At 42.9% G+C, this 24,399-nt stretch overlaps 1 long non-coding RNA gene across 3 annotated transcripts; it reads left to right on the top strand.

Annotated features, from left to right (window-relative positions):
* Positions 1 to 270: 270 nt before the first annotated feature.
* On the top strand, positions 271 to 24,395 carry LOC126497461 (uncharacterized). 3 transcript variants are annotated; one of them, XR_007590627.1, is made up of 6 exons: positions 271 to 469; positions 8,263 to 8,356; positions 8,680 to 8,886; positions 11,976 to 12,163; positions 20,331 to 20,536; positions 24,289 to 24,395. It is a non-coding gene; the product is annotated as an uncharacterized lncRNA (long non-coding RNA). The 3 variants fall into 3 exon arrangements; XR_007590624.1 differs by lacking the exon at positions 24,289 to 24,395 and having other exon boundaries at positions 20,331 to 24,279; XR_007590625.1 differs by lacking the exons at positions 271 to 469; positions 24,289 to 24,395 and adding an exon at positions 2,728 to 2,945 and having other exon boundaries at positions 20,331 to 24,279.
* Positions 24,396 to 24,399: the final 4 nt, after the last annotated feature.

A 24,399-nucleotide genomic window follows, 5' to 3' on the forward strand; every position in this document is an offset into this window, starting at 1 on the left:
GTTAGTTCATGGGAGGCATGAACTGTTGAAGGTCATATTTATACCCTCTTCTCTCCTTTTCTCCCTCCCTTCTTCTCTTTCTCTTCCTCTTCTTCTCCTTTCCCCCCTTCTTCTTAGCCACTCAGTCATGGACTGAATGTCTATACCATAAGGTCATACCGTGGTCTGCTAGACCATACAGGCCCAAAGTTACAGGCTAAACAACCATGGGCTTTGACTGACACTTGAGTCAAAATACGCCTTTCTTCTTTTAACCTTGTTGCTTCAGGAATTCTATCACGGTGGCATAAGCTGACTTCCACGGATGATACAATGTTTGTCCCCTTGACACCTTCCTGGACTCAGGATTACTGAGGTGCATGTTAAGAAGTGTCTCAGCTCTGCTTCAACCAATGATTATAACAAGTTTTCGGCTCCTGCAGCTTCGGGGAGGTGACTTGATCAGCTGAGTTCTCTTCCAACCGTTTTGGTACGCATGAATATAATTTGTACGCCCTGAAATAATTCAAGTACCCCTGGCAGATGAGATCCGAAATCCAGAGATCTCCCTGACAGTGTGGCGTCATCCCTATGTGGTACCATCAGCAGGTCTCAAAGGGAGCAGAGTTCTGGTTCAAAGTGAGCAAACCAGACCCCCAAACCAGTTGATGGGTGTAGTCGACCGGTAAGCTAAAATTAACCAGACCAGCTCAATACAACAAATATAATTTAATAATTGGAAACGGGGAAAACTCACACGACCGGGGTAAAAGTTCCGACGTCCAAAACACCGCGAGAAGAGAGAGACCGCACCTGAATTCCCAGGTTTTTCTCCCCTGGCCCCAGGCGGCCACACCCTAGCCAAATGTGATTGGCTGAGCTTCCCCGTCAACCAATGACAACTTAGATTTCAGACTATCGTTATGCTTGCTATGCTAGGCTTGTGAGGTCGCAGCTGATTTCACTACCAACGCCCCCAACCTCATTTGTTGTTGTATATGAATATATTCTAATGAGTTAGAGACGACTCCCTGGTAAGCATCTTAGGTGTCACAGGCCACCAGAGAAGGACAAGTGTCTCGCCATCCTCTTCATCTGCGTTGCCATCCAGAGCTGTATTTTTGAATGGTATGGATTTTCAGAGTATAAAAGCATCAAGGTAGCATTTGCAAAGACAGGCGATGCTCCTTCCTGTTTGCATCTTGAAATAAGATTCTTTTGCCTTCCTTTTGTTGATCGCCATGGGGATTTCAGGTAATTTTCTGTTTTCCTTCTCATCGATCAAAGCTTCTTAAGAATAAAATTTTCATCTTATTTTGTCTTCTGTCCCCAGGGTCTGATAACGGGACACCACCACTATGTTTATTTTCCTTTAGTTCAGGAAGAAACGAAGGACGCAGCTAGAAGGAAGGAAACCATTAGTGGTTGTGGTAGAAATGAACTGGGTTGTACTGCCTTTGTCCAGACAGGAAATAAAGCAGGTTTAACCAGACACAGTAAGGTTCCCTAAGGTGTATTGGGAAGAGGCAGAGGCCGAAGGACAATGACTAGCCCACTGGGAAAACAAATAAAGAAACTGGGCTGTGCCGGCTGCAGCACCCGTGTATATGGGACAGGTGGGTGCTTCGTGTTAGCGGCAAGGCTGGGGGCCTCCTGTCTAGTCCCTGGCTGTCTGGTCATCCTGTGCCCCTTCAATAGCTCTAATGAGGCTTTCTGAGCACCACGAATAGATGGAATGTCCTCTTCATTTCTTTGGTTTGTTCTCTCTCTCTCTTTTTTTCTTCTTCTTCTTCAGGATTTCGTGTATCCGAGGTTCACCTGCTCCAAACGTGTCATGAGAACCACACATCGAGCAACTCACTAATTCAGAGCTCAGCATCCTTCCTTTTTTCTTCTCCATGTAGTTGGAGTTGTGGGGGACGGGGTGGGTGATGTTTGGGGGCTAGATTCATTTGGTCTTTCATGCTGCACAATGCTCATTTCAGGAGCTCTGGACTGTTTGAGGAGGTGGGAGCCTTTGCCTTACTCCTGGTCCTTGTTTAAACTGTAAGCCCCCCCCCGGCCAGAAGACGTGCTAAACCATCTCCCCGGTTTACACTGCCTCAGGAAACAGAAAGAAACCACTTCAGATCTCAGGGAAGCCAAACCTGATTAGGAAATGAGATGGGGAACATGAAGGAGATGGAAGGAGGAAGTTCCTGCCAGACCCAACACTGCCTAATAGTCTACCAGTTGCCTCCCGGTTGCTTTATTCATGTCCTCTACGGAAGTGGGAATTTTCTATATTTAATGCTTCTCTCATCAGTATGCAGAGAGCTCGCAGCACCGACTTCAAACCCCAGCACGTTGACAAAGCAGCTGGAAGGAGCTGGGCCTCAGCTTCCATCTCTCAGTGTTTCTGCTTCTCTGGAGCAGGGAAACATGGAGGCTTTCCTTTGTTTTCTGGTGTCGTCCGTTTACCTTGCCTTCCTTCCTTCCTCTCTGACACAACGCGAGTGACTGAAACCTTCCCTCCTTCACCACGTCACTGATTTAATATCAAGATTAAGAAAAGCCTTTCCCCCCCTTTGAGATTTGGGACTAATTATTGGTTTGTTTTCATTTTATTTTGGTTTATTTATTTATTTTTGAGACAGGGTTTCTCTTTGTGTAGCTCTGGCTGTCCTGGAACTAGCTCTTGTAGACCAGGCTGGCCTCAAACTCACAGAGATCTGCCCGCCTCAGCCTCCCAAGTGCTGCGATAAAAGGCGTGTGCCACCACTATCCCTTTTTTAATATTTATTTATTTATTATGTATACAATATTCTGTCTGTGTGTATGTCTGCAGGCCAGAAGAGGGCACCAGACCCCATTACAGATGGTTGTGAGCCACCATGTGGTTGCTGGGAATTGAACTCAGGACCTTTGGAAGAACAGGCAATGCTCTTAACCTCTGAGCCATCTCTCCAGCCTCACAAAATCAATTCGTAAGTGTTTAGATTATAACCAGAATATCTCTGCCTCACCTCACCAGTGTTCCTTGTTTGAGTTAATGTCATGAGAAATTGGAGAATATTGCCAAATAAAACTTTCGCTAGTGAAAAAATGTTTATTTCAGGTGACATGAAAAGCCCACTTCATGTCACCAAACGTTGTCATCAGAGGTAACAGTGATGCAGGAGGAGGTGAGCTTTGCTATTTTACCCTTTTTTTCCTCGAGGACACCTCTACATCCAACGGTCTAGCTTCTGAGGTGTCTGTTTCTATTTTTTCTGGGTAGCTCTCCACTTAGCCACACAAAGACACCCTTGCTGCTAGGAACCCAGCTCTGGTCTGATGTCTGGTCTTGAGTGAGGATGTCTGTGTCCTTGCCCATGTCCTGTGTGATCTGACTGGGGAGAAGACAGAGTAGGTAGTACTGTTGGGAGCTGGAGGAGCTGGCCCATTGATCTAAGTTCAAAACTAAATGTCAAAGATATAAAACAAACAGAACTGTGAGTATTTTATTAATATTAAATGCAGACCACTGTGTCCAGTATTGAGAACATTGAACTAGCAATCTCCTTTATGTCATTTGGTTCACCAAAGATTCGGTAAGCAGTGGATATTCATGGTGAAGTTTGTTTTTCAAACTTTGGGGTGAGGGTTGGAGCTCAGTAGAGTGCTCATCTACTATGTATGAGGCCTTGGATTTGATCCCCAGACTCACAAAACAGCAAAGCAAACCAAAACAAAATAGCAGAGGTGGCTCAGAAAATCCTTTTCTTTATACATGGATCAAAATGTAGATGTAGAATTTTATTATTATTATTATTATAGAATTAAGTAAAGAATGGATTAAGAAGTCTGATCAGGACACAAACCAAAAAGGCACAGAGTGGGAAAGGGCTTGTAGGATGGAGATGTTGACAGGTTTGGGGGGGTGGGATAAGAGAGAGTGTGTAGCAGAATTTCTCTTTGGGATTGCCAGCTCCCAAATAATGAAACAGAGTCTTTTTTATTAATTATGAGTGCTTGGCCTTAGCATAGGCTTGTTCACAGCTAACACATCTAACTTAAATTAACCCTTTCATATTAGTCTACATTCTGCCACGTGGTTCATTATCTCTCCTCCAGAATGTCTGTCTACCTCCCTCCGCATCTTGCTGGTAAAACCCCGCCTCTATTCTTCCCAGAGTTCCTATCTACGACCAGCAGTCCCGCCTGTCCTCTCCTGCCCAGCTATTGGCCATTCAAGCTCTGTATTAAACCAATCAGGTGCTTTAAGCAAGTGAGGTAAAAGAGAGATATGCCTTTACACAGCTTGTTCAAATATCCCCGAACAAGTGTGTCTAAGAGTAGACTTTTTATATATCGCATTATAGACATGACCACAATTGCCAAAGCACAAATTCAGTCAAAGTTACATTTAAAAAAATGCTAACAAATAGCCCAAGATATCTAAGACGAAAGTGAGATGTTGGACATGGCTCAAACCCCCTCATTCTTTGCTAACGATCTTTCCGGCACAAATACCCATCAATGATTGTGTGAATGAATGCCCACAGTGCCCACAAATCCAGGTTACATGGAGCTCACGTCTTTGCTGGGTTCTGTGCCACAGTGAGAAAGCACAGGACCCACCACCAGATTCTAAGAATAAGGGCAATTTAGATGGGAAGGCTGAACATACAAGGATAAGATAATTTAGTAAGGAATACAAATTCACGGTGTGAGAGTCACAGAGTCCTCCCAAGGGGCCATTACAGGGAATGACAGAAATGATTACAACTTTAGGGGATACTGGAGATCACTTCTCCCAAATCAAGTAAGCCTGAATAAATTACCGTCTTCCGTGGGAAAATCGTCAGAGCTGATTTGTCCACCAGTGTAAGGATAATAGAGAATAAATTACGCTGACACTGTTTGTACAGGGCCACAGCAATTACTAAAAAACCAGGAAAACAAACCACTCATTTTATACCTATTTCACCCACGCTTTTTTTCTCTGTTACGAAGTTTCAGCTTATCAGCATTAGAAATTTTGTACGATGTTTATTTTTAAAAAACACAGATACGCTCTCCTGTTCAAACGAAATCTTCAAAATGGGATAAATTAGAGGCTGCTAATTTATGTATTAGTCCAACAAATATCAGCTTCGGGCTAGGGGTATGCTATTTCACTTGATATCCGGTAAAAATATAAGTCAGAGCCGGGCGGTGGTAGTGCACGCCTTTAATCCCAGCACTCGGGAGGCAGAGGCAGGCGGATCTCTGTGAGTTCGAGGCCAGCCTGGTCTACAAGAGCTAGTTCCAGGACAGGAACCAAAAGCTACGGAGAAACCCTGTCTCGAAAAATCAAAAAAAAAAAAATATGAGTCAGCTATGAAGGCAAAGAGAACACAGTAATACACTGGGCTATGTGACTGAAAATGTTTCTTCTGGTCACAGCTGTCTGTTAGGAATATAGATACAGCTACCCATTTAGGAACTCATACCCACACAGACACCTTGGAGAAAATGCAAATGGGTTCATATATCCAGGCAATTCAATTCCCCTAATGGGTGTTTTGGAGAGAGAGAGAGAGAGAGAGAGAGAGAGAGAGAGAGAGAGGAAGAAGGAGGAGGAGGAGGAGGAGGAGGAGGAGGAGGAGGAGGAGGAGGCTAAGTCATAGAGATACTTTTTTCATAAAAGTGAAAAAAAACTCAGTGGAAGTTGATTTGTGGATTTGAGAGAGAAGTAGACATTACATTTTTATTTGTTTATATTTAGCAAATGTATGCAGTCTATTGACCTTTATATAACACTATTTCCCAACACTTGATTTTCCTCTTAATTTGTAATGGGAAGATAGCAGACACAAGCAGATTACAGCAACAAGCCAAGTGACCGGAGAGGCTTAAAAGATCTGTGGCAACTGTCACTAAGACAAAAAGGCAACCCACTGACTGGGAGAAGATCTTCACCACCCCCGCAACAGACAAAGGTCTGATCTCCAAAATATATAAAGAACTCAAGAAACTAGACGTTAAAATGCTAATTAATCCAATTAAAAAATGGGGCACTGACCTGAACAGAGAATTCTCAACAGATGAAATTCAAATGGCTAAAAGACACTTAAGGATATGCTCAACCTCCTTAGCGATCAGGGAAATGCAAATCAAAACAACTTTGAGATATCATCTTACACCTGTCAGAATGGCTAAAATCAAAAACACCAATGATATCCTTTGCTGGAGAGGTTGTGGAGAAAGGGGTACCCTCATCCATTGCTGGTGGGAATGCAAACTTGTGCAACCACTTTGGAAAGCAGTGTGGCGGTTTCTCAGGAAATTCGGGATCAACCTACCCCTGGACCCAGCAATGCCACTCTTGGGAATATACCCAAGAGAGGCCCGATCATATGACAGGGGCATTTGTTCAACTATGTTCATAGCAGCATTATTTGTAATAGCCAGAACCTGGAAACAACCTAGATGTCCTTCAATGGAAGAATGGATGAAGAAAGTGTGGAATATATACACATTAGAATACTACTCAGCGGTAAAAAACAATGACTTCTCGAATTTTGCATGCAAATGGATGGAAATAGAACACACTATCCTGAGTGAGGTAACCCAGACCCAAAAAGATGAACTTGGGATGTACTCACTCATAATTGGTTTCTAGAGATAAATAAAGGTCAGTGAGTCTATAATTTGATCTCCTAAAGAAGCTAAATAAGAAGGTGATCCCAAAGAAAAACATATAGCTATCCTCCTGATTATGGGAAGTAGACAAGATTGCCGGGCAAAAAATGGGATCTTGGGGGGGGGGGGGAGGGAGGTAAGGGGAGATGGGGAGAGAAAAGTGAGAAGGGGAGGTTGGGGGGAACTTGGGAAACGGGATGTTTGGGATAAAGGAAGGTCGGATAGGGGAGCAGGGAAGCACACATCTTAATTAAGGGAGCCATCTTAGGGTTGGCAAGAGATTTGGTGCTCCCAGGTGCCCAGGGCGATGTCCCCAGTTAGTTCCTGGGGCAGCTGAGGACAGAGAACCTGAAATGACCCTATCCTATAGCCATACTGATTAATATCTTGCATATCACCATAGAACCTTCATCTGGAGATGGATGGAGATAGAGACAGAGACCCACACTGGAGCACTGGACTGAGCTCCCAATGTCCCAAGGAGGAGCAGAAGGAGGGAAAATATGAGCAAAGAAGTCAGGACCACGAGGGGTGCACCCACCCACGGAGACAGTGGGGCTGATCTATTGTGAGCTCACCAAGGCCAGCTGGACTACGACTGAAAAACCATGGGATAAAACCGGACTCTCTGAATATGGCGGACAATGAGGGCTGCTGAGAAGCCAAGGACAATGCCACTGGGTTTTGATCCTACTTCATGTTCTGGCTTTGTGGGAGCCTAGCCAGTTTGGATGTCCACCTTCCTAGACCAAGATGGAGCGGGGAGGACTTTGGACTTTCCACAGGGCAGGGAACCCTGACTGCCCCTCAGACTGGAGAGGGAGGGGGAGAGGAGTGGGGGGGAGGGGGAGAGGAGAGGGAGGAGGGGGGAAAAGGGAGACGGGGAGGAAAATGGGAGGCAGGGAGGAGGCGGAAATCTTTTTTTTTCAATAAAAAAATTATATTTAAAAAAAAAAAAAGATCTGTGGCAAGACTAGGGACGCTGTCTGCTGGACACACCCAGGGCTTCTCAGAGCAGGCCACAGTCCTGCAGACTAGAGACCCTTTCAGAAAGGGCTCTTGGGTGGTGACAGGGAAGCTCGCCCTTGACCTTGGGCTGTGTTTGGACCTTGGGCTGTGTTTGGTAAATAGCTAAAGAATCACTGCTTGAGAAACTTAGTAACAACTTCCATCTCTCTTCCTCTGCAGTCCTACACTGCTTTCAGCTAGGAGAAGAGAGAATCCTAGTGTTAGCCTCAATATCAAAGTCTGTAACTATGCTCCGAGACTAGAAAGCAATTCAGTAAGTTATGGAACCATAATGCCAGCACTGATGGAGCTTAGGTCTCGAATTTCTGTGCTGACCAGGCTCTCTCTCTCTCTCTCTCTCTCTCTCTCTCTCTCTCTCTCTCTCTCTCTTTCTCTCTCTCTCTCCCTCCGTGTGTGTGTGTGTGTGTGTGTGTGTGTGAGAGAGAGAGAGAGAGAGAGAGAGAGAGAGAGAGAGAGAGAGAGAGAGAGGGAGGGAGGGAGGGAGGAAGGGAGGGAGAGAGGAAGAGCTTCTTTTATCTTTTATTCTGGTGCAAATTCATCATAATATATTGAAGGAGTAGATAGAGCTGGGATTTAAAAATGTTTCTTTATGACATTAAACTGTAGATTTATTGGAGAAGCTTCCCAGCCTTCGCAGCAGTGTCAACGACCGATAAGAACGGAAGCAGAACGGATATTGTTTAATCATCACTGCAGTGAAGTAAGTCCAAATCGACCAGCCAAATGGCTCATAGGAGCAGGGTCCGCAAAACCCTAGCCAGAGAGCTACAGATGATTACATTAAGAAATATTAGAGGCCAGGAGACACAAGAAGATATGGGAAACCTCATTTAAAAATTAGGAAGAAACATTGTAGTGGTAAGCATGACACGGGAGATTAGCTAGTTTTAGGATACATAAACGTACATAGCAAAGGAAATGGCATTACTGAGGAAACTTGAAGTTGTATTCTCTCTCTCTCTCTCTCTCTCTCTCTCTCTCTCTCTCTCTCTCTCTCTCTCTCCCTCCACCCCTCTGTTCCAGGATAAAACCTAAAGTGATGTTTGCATATGAACTCCATCTACGTGCAGTGGGAAAATGAGGTGGAACATTGATGAGCAATGTAGGTGAATTTGTGACAGCCATAGGCATCGTCACTGGGTCTTGTCCCACCTGCTCCGTGACACAGAGGGATCGTGACTCACAAGAACGCCTGCACTGTGTGACTGTTCTTAAGAAACCCCCAAACAAGTAAGAGCAGAAGATTGCTTAGGAACGCACATATAACTAAACTAGTAACTCTACAAAGAAGAGCGAGAACATGGCCAAGTCAAGTTAGGACGCTGGAAGGGATGCATAGGAGGCTTCCGGGCTAAAATGTTCTACTTCTTAGCCTGGTTTGGACTATTCATTTAAATAGACATTTTAAAACTCATATGCACTTTTGTGTGTGTGTGCAGTTTACATGGTGTAACAAAAAGAAAAACATAAGCCCGAATTCTGAGACCAACATCCACGATGAGATGCTGAATTAGGCTTAGCAGGCAGTTCAGACTGGCAGCTCAGAGCCCTTCTACATCCATGCTTCTCTTTTCCACGTGACCGGCTGACTAGGATCCAGGATCTGCTTGTTATCATTCAAAATCCCATTTGGTGAAACTAGCCTCATTCCTTCCTGTGCCTACACCGAGGCTCACTGTATCATGGGTTAGCCGCGGAGCGGCGAGGTTTTGCTGTTTGAAGCGAGAACTGCCTGGCCCTTTCTGACTTGCTGGGAACTCTTATTTTCACCGCAGCCACGCTCTCCTCCTAAATGACTAGCACGTTTGCTTTTGTCAGCCTCCTTTCTGCCTCAAGTGGCGCGGGCTGTGTTCCATAGATAGCAGTGAAGAAATGTGCTCAGCGGTACCTTTTCTTTTCTTTCTTTAATCATCTCCAAACACAGGCGCGCGCGCAGAGAAGCATCTGAAAGATGTTTTTGTCTGACTAATTAGGTTAAAAGTCTTCGGGGAGCAGTCCTATTTGCTGTATGCTAATGGAAATCCTTTAGCTTCTGGTTGACACCCTTCTAAGAACAGATTTTTCTTTAGCGCTTCCTGTTGAACTTCAGGGGGGGCATAGAAATAACCCCCCCTTTTTTTTCCTTCATCGTGTGGGAAACTTAAATGTGGGTTGTCGGGAACTCGCATGTAAAGGCTCCAGAGTCTCAGTTTGTTAGTTTCTATTGGTTAGTATGGAACTCTGCGCTGCCCGAAAAAGAAGTTTTATTGGTGATAATGGACTGGTGGCTTTTTGCTTCTGAAATTGTTATCGCAGCATTCCTAAAGGTCTCCTTTAGGTTTTAGTGTACGCAGGTCACACGATGCAACCTGGATGCTTCTTTCTTTATGTGAAATATTTTTCTCTTGCTAGTTTGTGGATGTGCACGGCCGGAGGTGGAGATGGATTGATTACTCATGCTCCCTCTGAGTTGGTGGAAGTCCTCGAATAGAAGGAGCTATTTCCTCTTACCTTCTCCATACCATTTAGACATCTTGTCACCCAGCATTACTGACTTATTTCTGAAATATAAGAATTTGGGAAACTGAGGCAGGAGGATCCTGATCTCCATCAGTCTTGTCTACATCACAAGTCCCTGTCTCAAATACTTAAATTAAAAAAAAATCCATAATTCCAAAGACATGTCTTGTGTTTAATAAATTTTACCTTCCCTTTGACTCTATCTTTTTTAATAAAAGAGATTCTTTAATACACACACACATATACACTTTAAGGGCTGGAGAGATGGGTCAGCAGTTAAGAGCACTGGCTCCACAGGTCCTCAGTTGAATTTCCTGAACCCACAGGGTGGCTCACAACTGCCTACAACTGTAGTTCCATGGGATCCAATGCCCTCTTCTGCTGTGCCAATATACACACAGACACCTATATACATAAATAAATAACATATAAATAAATCTCAAAAATAAATAAATGAATCTTGACACCTATATACATAAATAAATAATAAATAAGTCAATCTCAAAAATAAATAAATTTATCTTTAAAAAATAAAAAAATACTTTAAAACTATCTTGGGTCACTGTGATCAGAGAGAGCTACTGTAAACTATAGGACTGTCTGAATTTCACACTCATTTTGCAACAGACTGTAATTGTCCCCATCAATTAAATTATTATTAAGAATAGGGCATCTAGCTGATTTGAAAATGCGGTGGTAGTAGAATAACATTATGTGGATGAGAAGTGGAGAAAAAAATTGTGTGTAATCATAAGTGGAAAACAGAACAGAGAGATAGAAGGGAATGAAGACATAGTAATTTCATCCCGAGGCTGACTAGGGAGACAGGGGACGTTCTGGAACAGTGAGAGGGGAAGGGGCCCCTCACACAGGAGTCAGGCTGATGCCTCTTGCCAACAGAGAGACGAGGATTCGAGCACAATTAACATCTTGAGATCTTTCTTCCATCCCTTCTATCAACATTCTATTCTCTGGGAATCTTATCAGAAATTCAATTTATAGGAAAAGAACACAGAGTAAACCCATCCAGGCAGCACATATATAGCTGGTACTAAGACAGCTAGCTGCGCCTCTTCCTCGAAAAACCTGTATCTACACTTTGGCTTGTCTGACTGCATCTTAAGAGAAGCCTATATCCATCCATACTCTCAAATCGGATCTTTGAATAAGCATATACTGATAAGTTTTCTGAACTTCCATTTGGTACTTATGATTCCTTTGCCTCCATGAAGGGGCCCTACAACACTATATACATAGGCAGCACTATGTATAGATCCTGTGTCCCGTAATCGAGCATGTGACCCTAATTAGACAAGAGAACTTTGAGAAAAGACCTTCCTTACGAAGACCTAGCTGGCATTCAGCATGCAGACAGTCCCTACTGTTGTTCAGTTTAGGAATGTTCAGGGGATCCCTTTCTAGAATTCACGCTGGAAATACCAGAGACTATTAATACCGCAAACATTTTTATACTCATGACTTGGCACGGGTGTGAGGTGGGACCAGGAACATTTGCAGAGACGGTGCTGTGAAGGCTGACAGTCTGGGACTTGGCAGTGATGTTTCCATCTTGGAGTTGCAGACTGGTCCAGATAACACATTTGCATTTCGTTCTCCGGAGCTCTAGTCTCTTCTAGTAAAAAAAAAAAAAAAAAAAAAAAAAAAGATTTGATATAACACATAATCAATATACCACAAGATGAGCCTTTGAAAAATATACAATTTGGTGCTTTTGGCTTAGTCGTGGAATTGTACAATATTTTCTGTTGTTCAAATGTCAAACTTATTTTGAGGACTCTTTCCTCTTATCTTTCTTCCAGTATTACAATAGCGTAATCTTACATTTTATTTTGAAAAATGTTCATGAATACCCCGAAATTTGCTCTGAGAGAATGCTGGGAAGTGCCTGCCTCACTCTTATACTGGAAAAAGAAGGCCGGAAGCAATCTGATGCCCATCACGTACCATGGTGAATGTCTTCACAGGACTAGCGGAAAACAGAATCCAGGTGTGTTCAGTAGACTTGACCCCATTTCTTATCTTCAGCAGTGAAACACGTGTGCAGGAGAACTAACCAGCTCACTAAAAATGGTTTGATCCTAAGTTAAAACGGCAAGGTTTAAGGCCAGCCATTTGGAGTCTTGACATGATGCTCTTTTTGCCAAAGCTTCTTTTCACTGTGTGTGTGAGAGTGGTTACATTTATAGCCTTTCTATTTCTAAGCCAGGCTATTTTGAAATGAAAGGCCCCTTCCTTCAAGGATCTCTTCTCTTTTCTAACCTGCTACGACTCTTTTGAAACTCCATCCAACTGCCTCGCCTGGGGCCAGCTGAGGGTAGCTGACCTACCTGAGTGGGTCTCAAATGGAAGCCTGCATCAGAGTCAGCTGGAGGAGACCTGGCTACAGCGCAGCTTCCTGGGCCTGCTCCTCCAAGTTTCTGACTCAGAGCATCTAAATGATGTGTGTGTATGTGAGATTCTGTATCTCTAGAGCTGGGGAGACGACTTAGTGCTAACATGGGTGTCATCATAGTCTAATCCCCACAAACCAGGTGTAAAAGTTGGGCCTGATGGTGCATGCCTGTACTCTTAGCACTGGGAAGGTGGAGACAGGCAGATCTCTGGGCTTGCTGGTTGGCCAGTCTAGCTTGATTGACAAGTTTTAGACTCCTGTGAGAGACCTCGTTTCAAAGAACAAGGTGCACAGCTCCTGGAGAATATTTGATGTTGTCTTTCATATGTATGTGCATACGCACCCACCTCCCACCCCCCCAAACACACACACACACACACACACACACACACACACACACACACACACACACGACTGTATTTCTAAGCGGATGCTTCAAGGAGCTACTGCTCATTGGGGGACAGTTTTACACCTCCAAATCTGTGTGAAGCCGGCTTACCAATACCTCGATGAAGACGCTTTCTAATGGCTGTGCTTCTTTGTCCCCACGACTTTAGCCACTGAAAGGTCATCAGTGCAGTCACGCACCCGTCTCGGAACTCAGTTGTCCTGTACAGTCCCCCAGCACTGGCTGCCACGCGGAGAGCAGTGTGGGAATGACAATGTATCTGCACAGATGGCTCGTGAGTCAGCCTGGAAGAAGAGAGGAGCCACTGAGCTTGTCAAGATTAGTACTCATAGCGCTGAAGGCCCAGCCTGTCTGCCTTCTCCTTCAATAAAATAAAGTTAGAAAATGCCAAGGAAAACAAGACAGCTATAAGATTATATGCTATGAGTTTCCACACGTCCCTGGTCTTAAAAAAGAAAATCAGGATTAACGTATTTCTTTCGTAGTCAGGATGCTTAGGCGCAGGTTAGGGAATGTAAGTATAAGATGAACGACAGAAGTCTCAAGTTGCTTAGGGAATTTCAGAGGACTTGTAAGAGCCCTGATCCCATGCAGAACCCTCCGGGGGAAGTGAGAGTTAATGTTCCAGCCTTTTTTTTCTATTGGAAGGCATCATAGGAAGAGATTACATTGGTCACTGAACATGTTAGTCTGCAATATCCACTGTAATTGTTTTGGCCAAATTGTCACTTATTCTGTAGTTTCAAAATGGAAGCTGGTAGGATACCAGATCTTGGCTTTACACAGTCACATAGGGACTTGGATATGGGCCTGTGTTGAAGAAAGATATGATAAAAACTGCCTAGGAAAGTCAAATTTATTAGGATACTGTTGGAGGTATCTGACTTTGCATTCTTGAGAATTCATTCAGATTGTCAACTTGAATATTCTAAAGATAATCTGATGAAAATAACAACCAATGCTTATTCCTTTGTTATTGGTGACTTCCATAGTTGGTTTTCTTGTTGTTTGTTTGTTTGTTCCTTTGTTTGTGTTTTCTCTTTGGGAGCCTGCCACCCAGCTCACAAATAAATACATGGAGATTTATTCTTACTTATGAATGCCTGGACCTTAGCTCGGCTTGTTTCCAGCCAGCTTTTCTAACTTGAATTATCCCATTTCTCTTTAACTACATTTTGTCTCTGAGCTTCTTACCTTTCTTTATTGCATATATCTTTCTTTCCTTCTTCCTCTGTGACTGGCTATGTGGCTGGGTGGCTCGTCCCTGGAGTCCGCTCTCCTCTTCTCATTCCTCGCTCTTCTCTAGAACTCTCCTCCTATTTATTCTCTCTGCCGGCCAGTTCCACTTATTTCCCTCTCCCGCCTCGCTATAGGCCATTCAGCTCTGTATTAGACCAACCAGGTGCTTTAGGCAGGCAAGGTGAAACAGCTTTATGCAGTTAAACAGATGCAACATAAGAGAATGCAACACATCTTTGTGTCATTAAACAAGTATTCCACAGCATAAATAAATGTAGCACATCTAAAGCTAATATTCTACAACAGACCTCAGTGTTCTAACTGAAAGCACTGTGTTTCTGATGTATGGGACAACTTAGTGGAATTTTGAAAATATTCGGTTCTCTATATTATTAATTCTGAGGACTCACTATACTGTTAATTATTTTATAGCATATGTTGGGTTTAAAACACATGGCTTTAGTATCAAATCTGATGAATTATGAAACGTTTGAACTATTTCCTGTCAAAAGAGCTCCAGAACTCTTTGAGTTAAGGAATACTGGGTAGAATCTGGGGCTGACATGTCCTGTGGGGGTTCCTCCTTTTTCTACCCTGCGTCACTCACGGGTGGCTGTGCCACTGTGGAAAACATCTAAATTTTAAAACGTGGGTTCATGCCGGGAAGTGATGGCACACGCTCTTAATTCCAACACTCAGGAGGCAGAGGCAGAGGCAGATGAGTTCGAGGCCAGCCTGGTCTACAAGAGCTAGTTCCAGGACAGCTAAGGTTGTTACACAGAGAAACTCTGTCTCAAAAAAAAAAAGCCCCCCAAAACTGAAAATGAACAAACAAAAACAACAACAAAACAAACAACCCCCCCCCCAAAAAAAAACCAAAATCGTGGATTCACCATGCGTGGTTTGAAGAAAGTGAGAGATTATTTCTCTCTAAGGTGCTTGTCAAGAGCAAACAGCAAGAATGGAATGCTACCCCAGTTCTATTCATTCATTTCCCCGTCTATGTCCTGCTCTCCCCTGGACGGTCAGACACACTCCTCGTTCTGGGTAAAATCTAGGGGTCAAGGGCATCACTTCTGACTCACACGCTTAGTAAGTACTTAGTCAAGCCAGTGTCTCAACTGTCATAGATGAGTGGTCCTCTAGAGGCTGAAAGTCTCAAATCCATTGGAAGCTTGTCGGGAGAAGATACAGGCTTATCGGAGGTTTTGAAGTTAGGATGCACTATTTTCATGTCAGAAATGCTTTGTGGGTGCACCCCACTGTGTTTCCCTCTTGCTGAAAGTGAAGTTCCTGGAAGGCTCAGTGAGGTCGTCCCTTCAATTTATTTCTTGATCTGAGGAAAGGAGGACAGGGACTTGGTTCTGAAAGAGATGTCAGCTGTCATCTAGTTCAGCTGTCATTTAGTTCATGTCTAAAATGCTTGTCTCTCCCAGAAGCCCAGTTTTGCTCATGGAAAGAGATTGTACAGTCTTGGAAGTAGTAGGGAAAATTGGTGATAGAATCCAGAGTGTCTTGGAAAAAAAATTTTTTTTTGGATTTTTCGAGACAAGGTTTCTCCGTAGCTTTGGTTCCTGTCCTGGAACTAGCTCTTGTAGACCAGGCTGGCCTCGAACTCACAGAGATCCGCCTGCCTCTGCCTCCCAAGTGCTGGGATTAAAAGCGTGTGCCACCACCGCCCAGCTTGTCTTGGAAATTTTATTTTCTTAATATTACTCCTAGGTAAATTGTTCAGGGCTTGGCCATGCCATGGTCTGAGAAGAGATATTGGTGTTTATCAAAAAATGATAGTGGTCAATGAATTCTTAGAGTGCTGTTGTGTTAACTGAACTGGAATATTGATGTATAGAGACCTCTTTCACTTATTGGAGCAGGGAAGTCTCAATAAGACATAGTTCACACTGCACACACATTTGGATGCTCATACAAGTTAATGAAAAGTGTATTTTAGTTGAACTCAGATGGCTTGACCTAATTTTGGTTAGCTACCACCTATATGATTCTTAGAAAAAATAAATTGACTTCTTTGGGTCTAGAGTTGTTTTTAAAACAGGAAATTTATCTAGATGCTAAATGTCTCGATATTGGTATAATCAATACCAATCATGTAGGCTCCAATCAATCAAGACCAATGCCAGTCTTGAAGATTTTAACCAGAGAAACTGCAATATCTTAAAAGAACAGCTCTGTAATTTGTTTCTATGAGTGCACTGTGCACAGAAATTTGGGTGCACCGCCATAGTTTTCCCTTTGCAGGAGGCTTCCTGCCGCTGGTTACACAGAAGTTTTTGGAACTCGCGTTTCAAATAAATATCAGAAAAAGTAACTAATCTCTAGAACAAAGAACAAGTGATGTCAGTTTAGAAAACTTCCCAGGCTTGTCTGTAAAGTAAATTGTAAAATAAGGCAGAGACTGGCTTCCAGAATGGCAAGCAGTCCATTTCGCCACAACGGAGGCCATTTCTGGAGCTGTTTTCAAAAGCTCGTCACTTGACATTGCATTTCCAAAGTCTCCAGCATTGAAGAGAGGACGACTGTGTGTCTGAAGGTGAGCTTGAATGCTATCTCTAGTGAGGTCTAGAGATAAAGGCTCCAATGAGAGCAGAATCCATTTAGGATGAATTGGGCAGAATAATTCTTAATTATGGCATTGAAATTCCCCCTTTGCTTATAGGAAGGAGATAAGGTGAAACACTCCAGCTAATGGAACACAAGCCACTAATTTCCCAAGAAAGACAGAGGGAGGGGAGTGGACTGCTCTCGCATGAAATGAGTAGTTTTATTTCAATCTTTGTGTTGCCAAGGAGAGACTGTGCCGAGAGGGGGAAGGATAGGAGAGGCAACCTAAGATCAAAACAAACAATGGACGCTCAAACAGTGACTCTTATCACTACCACTGGTGAGTTCACCGGCCTGGCTTTTAACAATCTTCCTGACCAATGACATTGGTTCCTTGACGGTAGATGAGTCTAATTTCTTCCTCTCCCACCATGCATTTAAATCATGTGTAAATCATACTCCTTCTGTGGCATTCTTTAATGTTTACTGGAAAGGCAATGTCTTTTTCCAGTGGATGAATGTGGACTTACCTTATTTACCTGACAGTGTGGACAGGGGCGTGGGTTGCTTTCGGACTGACCAGTCTTCTGAGACGTAAAAGCATCACAGCTCAGATGGTCTCTTTGGAAGTCTTCTCAACTCCTTTCTGAGCTCTCACCAGGCTTGCGCTTCCATACCATGGGACTGTGGAACCCTTTCTACTAAAGCAGTGGTTCCCACCTTGTGGGTCGTGACCTCTGTGGGGGCTGAATGACCTTGGCGCAGGGGTTGCATAAGACCATTGGAAAACACAGTTATTTACATTATGATTCATAACAGTAGCGAAATTACAGTTATGAAGTAGCAATGAAATAATTTTATGGCTGGGGGTCATCACAACACGAGGAACTGTATTAAAGGGTTGCAAAATTAGAAAGGCAGAGAGCCGCTGTATTAGAAGAAGGAAAAGGAGATGGTATACTACGATGACTTTTGAAAACTATTATCTTTCTTCAAAAGACAATTCTGTTCTTTGGAGGGCAGATGATTTTTCCGAGGATTTGTTTTTTTGGGCTAGATGAAAGACACAGGAGAAAGAACCACAGTGTCTTAAGTTTAAGGCCAGTTAGCCTTGTCCGCATTCACTGAACCTATCACTTCCCAACATCCTTGACAATTCTGACTCTCTCCCTTCCTGTCTGTTACCTCCCTTTCTCTTCTATACCTGGCCTTTTCTTTTGGGGCCACCAACCAGCTCCCAAATCATGACACAGAGACTTATTATAAGTTTTTAATGCTCTCCCTTAGCATAGGCTCTTTTCTTGCTAGCTCTTCTAATTTAACCTGCTTCTCTTCATCTGTATTTTGCACCGGAACTTTTACCTTTCTTTCCTTCTGTATATCTTCCTTTCTCTGCGTCTTCTGTCTAGTTGGCAACTGCCTGGCTTCTGGCCCTAGGTGAGTTCTTCTCTTTCTCCCTTGTTCTCTCTTCCCATTCTTCTCTCCCTCTTCTTTCCCCCTCCTATTTATTCTCTCTGCCCTCCGGTCCCATCTATCCCTCTCCCGCCTAGTTATTGGCTGTTCAGCTTTTCATTAGGCCAATCAGGTGCCTCTGGCAGGCAAGGTGAAACAACAACACCTCTTTACATAGTTAAACAAATGCAGCATAAACAAAAGTAACGCTCCTTTACATAATTAAATGAATAAATGCAGCATAAACAAATGTAGCACACCTTTACATAGTATTAAAGCAATATTCTGCAGCATAAACAAATGTAGCAACCTTTACACAGTATTAAAGCAATATTCTGCAGCATAAACAAATGTAGCACACCTTTGCCTAGTTATAGTCATATTCCACAATACCCTTCCTTTCCTGTCTTCCTTCCATTTTATCCAAGATTCCTCCTTTTTCTTCATCATGCTACTAAGAAAAACTACTTAATTATTTTGTGGCCTTGCATTTACATTTTAAGTTGGCCTCAGGGAACTGTATGCATATGGGCCTAGCTTAGCTGTCTATAATGCCTTGCCTCCTCCAGGTGTCTCTTATAACTCAGCTTGTAGGATGGGGAGATAATTTTAGTTCAGCGGTTCTCAACCTGTGGTTTGTCAAACAATCCTTTCACTGTGGTTGCATATCACATATTTATACTGTGATTCATAACAGTAGCAAAATTACAGTTATGAGGTAGCAGTCAAAATAATTTTATAGTTGGGGGTCAGCATAATATGAGGAACTGTGTTAAAGGATTACAGCATTAGGAAGGTTGAGAATGCTTGTCTTGGATCCTGGACTGTAAAAACCAGGGAATACTATGAGTGTCCGAGAACTCAATTGTTTATTAAGGACTGTCAAGTCTTTGCACTGTCAACTATTTAACCTGCAAGGCCTAATAGCCACAGGGGCAAACTGTTTTGCTCGGTTTTCTCTGCTTGCTTTCTCTAGGGCAACACGTGGGTCACTTAGTTGCTGGTACGTTTTCACAACGGAAAATGAGGCTCCGAGAGTCAATCTGATGACACTCGAGCTGAACCGGCTTCTAAACAAACTGCCATGATGCAAACGGTTCCATTCTGCCACCCCCAGCACCCAGTGCCCATGGACTGCTAATTCTGAAGCCAGGAACCAAAATATTTCTTCCCTTAAGTTGTTCTTAAGATATAGGGTGCCAGTGATGATGAAAGCAACATATGCCAGAGTTTTTGTTAGAAGAAGGGGAACATAAGTGTGACGTGTAATATTGCATGGTGCATATGTACACATGGCATGTACTGTAAGTGTTTTGGAGGTGAATATATGCATCTTGTATATGTACATATCTTTATTGTGTGCTATGTGAATTTATCTGAGTTATGTTACATGTCCACAGAGGTATGTTACATGTGGTTTATAGGTGAATTTGTATATATATATATCCATAGTGCATTTTTGTGTAGTGCTTAATGCTTGTGGGTATGGTGTGACTGTGGAATATGCACTAATAAGGGATGTGAAGTTGTATCTGTGTACACTGTGTATACATTTTGTGTCCTATGTAAATATTATATATGTACCCATATTTTCATTTAGGAGTATACTTGGGGTAATATGATTATGTATGTTGAGCAAATTTGTGTGTCATGTGTATACGTGTGTATGTTGTTTGGTATGTGTTTGAAGTACTATATAATCTGTGTATGCTGTGTTTGGTATACAAGGTGTACACAATGTGTGTATGGTACATATTTTTTTATATAAAGTACATATATTTGTATGCATTTGTATATGATAGATGAATGCACAGGTGTTGTCTCATGTTGCTGTATCCTGTGTGTTTGATGTTTTGTGTGCACGCGCTGTGAATGTTGTTTATTGGGAGCCTATGAAATGGAATGTGTCCTTTGCAGCTCGGTGAGCACATGGCCGCGATTCAGACAGAATGGGGTTGTGTGGCATAGCTTCAATGGGCATTTAACCATTAGATTCACTGAGGGGCTAGTCAAAACTGTTATTTTAATTAGGGCTGTCTTAGAAATAAGCTAAACACAATAGCATCCCAGAAATAGCTGTGCTCCTTTGTTCCATTCCTCCAGGTCATGATGAATGGCAGACAGACGTTCCCAGCCAGTTCTGGTTCTGAAAGGTCCTCTTCACTCCGCTTACCCTCCAGGGAGCTGAAAATGGAAGATGAGAAGGTTATAAGGGTTCAGAAGGCTGCGTTACTGTTTGACGTGTGCACGTATTTCTTTCTGATTTGTAGTCATCGTTGCATTTGTGCTGGCAACAGCACTTCCTCAGGGTACACTAATGTTTTTGATTGTCATGTTTGGCACAAATTGGGTCTTAAGGACTGATTATTGAGACTGGTCTAAGTCTTAATTTGGAAATAATCCTTCCTATCCAACAATGGCACAGAAGAGACTCCCGCAGCCTCCCTGGCTGCTTCCCGCTAGTATCTGCAAGTGAAAATCATATTTTTCTGGGGGTCAGACTTTCCACTTTACATTTCCTAATATCACTTTTTTTTTTAAAAAAATTAGACTTCCATAAAAGAACCCTGACACAGCCCGAGGCCCGGGGACAGAATACGCATACCAATAGCACTTCTCCCGATCCCTGCCCTTTGTCCCTATGTACACTCTGTTCAAAGAGTCGCCCTCAAATGCAGTTCTGAGGCTGCAACAACAAACCTTCCCTCAGAATCCTTTGGCAGAGAAGCTGAGGTAGTGCCAGGAAGAAACACGCCAAGGCCCAATTACTTCCCCCAATGGCTGAGCATCCTGCATAGAACTGCACAATGTCCCATCTCCCTCTCAGTGCAAACCGGGGCATGGTTTTTTTTCCCCCCTTGTTTTCTGCCATTTCTAGATGCTGAGATTATGTCACACACTAAACAGAGAAGGAGGGAGTAAGCATCTATCACTCACCTGGGCAAAGTGCCATAGAGAACCACTGGATGCAATTTGCTTTGATTGCTTTCTTCTGTGTGTGTGGCATTGAAAAGCTGCTGGCAGTGTTATAGTCAAGGGCACCTTGGCACTGGGCACTCAGCAGGACCTTAGGGACCATTCAGCAGCATCAGGAGGAGGCCTGCTGAGCATAACTGATTATTCAGGGCTACACACTGTACCCCAGTTTCAAATAAGCGAAAAGGAATGGCAAATGGTCGGCTTGAATTCTTAACTCCCCATGCTACCTTGAGGGAGCATCGACCACCGTGGACCTATAAAGGTAATCTGATTCAAATCCTCTTTACTGTGTCGTTTCCTTTTGGAAGAGAGGCAGGTCTGGAGATGGGAAGATGAAGCGTGAGATTATTTCCCTTCTTGTCTTCCTCCATTAGCCATCTACATATGTAAATACCTGCGATAAAAGATTAGGGCAAGCCATAAACAATGCCCAGTGAACCATCAGGAAATAAAGACATTATGTCTGGGCGAGTTCCTGACCAAAGGGACCCCAAGCTACAGAGTTCTTATAGATTTCTTATCAATCACTTAACCCCCAAACAACCCAGGCTATTGCCAAGGCTATGGGTTGCTCTCCACACACCGATAGTAAGGCTTGATGTCTGAAGACAACATCTGTACAACTCACTGAATGCAGAGAAGTCAAGCTGGTGCCTATGTAGAGCCTTCATCCCTACTGGCTCATGGCCATGGTAGTGGAGGTATTTTTCAGAGTACCAAAGGAGAAAGATAAACACCGAGCCAGCTACACACTCTTTGATCTACAATGGTGTCCTGCCTGTGAAATACACTTGTGCAATAGTTGTGCAAAGCTTGTGGGAGTCTATCCAATATCTGATTGGATTTAAGACCCACTCCGTGAGGTGAAACCCATACCTGACACTGCTTAGGTAGCCAAGAATCTGATAGACGCTATATAGGCTGAAGATATAGAAAGAAAGTAAATGCTACTCTTCTGTTAAAAACGAACTAACAAGAAAATGACTCTTAATGACACTGACATTCTGCTATACTCATAGATTAATGTCTTGCTCAGCTATCATCGGAGATGCTTCCTTCTGCAGTAGATGAGATATTTCCATCAGATCCCTCCCTGCAGGGCCCAGGGAGGGAGAAAGAATGCAAGAGCCAGAGGGGATGGACGAAATCAAGGAAAGAAGGCCTTCTAAACACAGTGCAACCAAAGCACATATGAGCTCAGAGAGACTGTGGCAGCGTGCACAGGACTTGCATTGCTCTGCACCAGATAGGGTCCCAGTGCTGAGAGGTGAAGGGGCACAAGTCCCCGTCCCTAAATCAGAATTTATTTCCAATGGATAGTCACTTGCAAATGAAAGAATATTTTTCTCCAGTGGAGTCTCACTGGGTATATAATCTACTCTTAAGGGCAGGCCCCACACATAGCAATAGATGGTCAACACAGAATGAACTCAATGACATCTTTGAAGGCTCTTGGTCTCAGAATTTCAGGACTTTTTACTTATTTTTAAATTTTACCTTACAGGTCATTTGCATATGTTTTATGCTTCCAGTTTTGTGTTTTTGTGGGATTCCTGTATCTCCGCATTTGTCTGTGTTGTTTGTTTGTTCGTTTTTAATGTGTGTGCTTTTTCTTTGTCTCTTTTTGTTCTATTTGTTTGTTTTAGCCTATTATGGTTGTTTCTTGTTTTATCTTATTTTGCTATTATTTTTTAGGTGCGTGTTTGCTTTCTAAAGAGAAGCAGAAAGAGTGTGGACACAGATGGGACGGGAGGTGGAGAGGACCTCAGAGGAGTTGGGAGGGGAAACCCTAATCAGAATATATTGTTTGAAACAAATCTATTTTCAATAAGAGAAAAAGAAAAGAACCAGGAAAGAAAAAGAGAAAAGAGATGAAGTTTAATAAGTTAAGTAAGAGATGCTGAGGTGGACCCGGAAGGCAGCGGCAGAGCCATGAATAAAAAGAGTGGTGGCGTCCCAGATGCCAGGGAAGCAGGAGTCTGTTCATAATAGGGTTGGCAGGATTGCTAAAAGACTCCACTCACAGCCTGAGAAGAAAAAGTATACAGAAATAGAAAGGGAGATCTGACTCCCCAGTACGGGGGTAAAGGGTGAGGGAGATCAGGAGCTCTGTTTGGTACATGCTAAATTTGAGGTCAATATTGTGTAAGATCCCATTGTGTATGTTTACCTGGGAGACACAGAGAGGTCAAAGCCAGAGTTAGAAATCTTGGAAACCTCAGCCTACAGGCAGTGTTTAACTACTCAGGGAGTGGATGCTAAGGACAGGGTTGTACTGAGAGAAAAAGGTCAAGTGAGACCTAGCAACATCAGCATCAAAACCTTCCTTCACGTTGCTTAGAATCCTTTCTCAGGGGAGCCATACTTTTTCCTCAGTTATACTATCCTCCTGCAATCAATTCTTGTTCCAGCGTAATATTTTCTGCTGATTCTAAATACAAACTAATCTTACTTTAGCTATATGTTTGTTAAAGAGAACTCATATTTAGCCGAGGAGCCTAGTCCACAACTTTCAGCTATGTCGTTATGGGAACATATGTTTTTAACTGCAAATAAATGTCTTTCAAATGACCTTGGACTATTAACCAATTTCAGTCTCCAAAGTGACTAATTCCAGTGCCAAATTCTTATACTTTCTATTCTTTATATGTTTTCCCAAATATTCTTCATCTTTATCATACATTTTACAATGCAGTCAGAATATCTTATTTTAATATTTACGTTTTCATTACTATATATTTTTGTTTGCCTTTTATAGTCTTTCTCTCCTGTGGCTTTTTCTTGCTGTGCCCATGGAAGTACATTAGGACTTCTGTAATTTTACTAATAAAATAATGTATATTAAAATGATACATAGTAAGTTTTACATATTGCAAAAAATATATTTACTTCCCCTAACTCTTACCTCAAATTCATGCCAGAGAAGCCTCAAATGGGAGAGTTCTGGAGATGTCGAGTTTGGCCTTCCACGTGTCTCTAGCAGCAGTGGGTATTAAAGAGGATGAGGGGCTACTGAAGTCAGAGGATTTAGGTCGAACAACAGTAAGGTCTATGTTATTATTCTTGTTTACCTTTCTGGCAGCCTCCAAAGATACTTCTCCATGTCCTCCAGCTGAACCTTGACTTCTTCGTTCATATTCATCCATATCATTTTGCTATGGCCCTCTTGCGAGCATTGTAGAGTGGGTGACTT

This window comes from Alexandromys fortis, unplaced genomic scaffold (genome assembly GCF_014885135.2).
Source record: "Alexandromys fortis isolate MF-2015 unplaced genomic scaffold, M_Fortis_MF-2015_v1.1 scaffold_24, whole genome shotgun sequence".
Classification (NCBI taxonomy): Eukaryota; Metazoa; Chordata; class Mammalia; order Rodentia; family Cricetidae; genus Alexandromys; species Alexandromys fortis.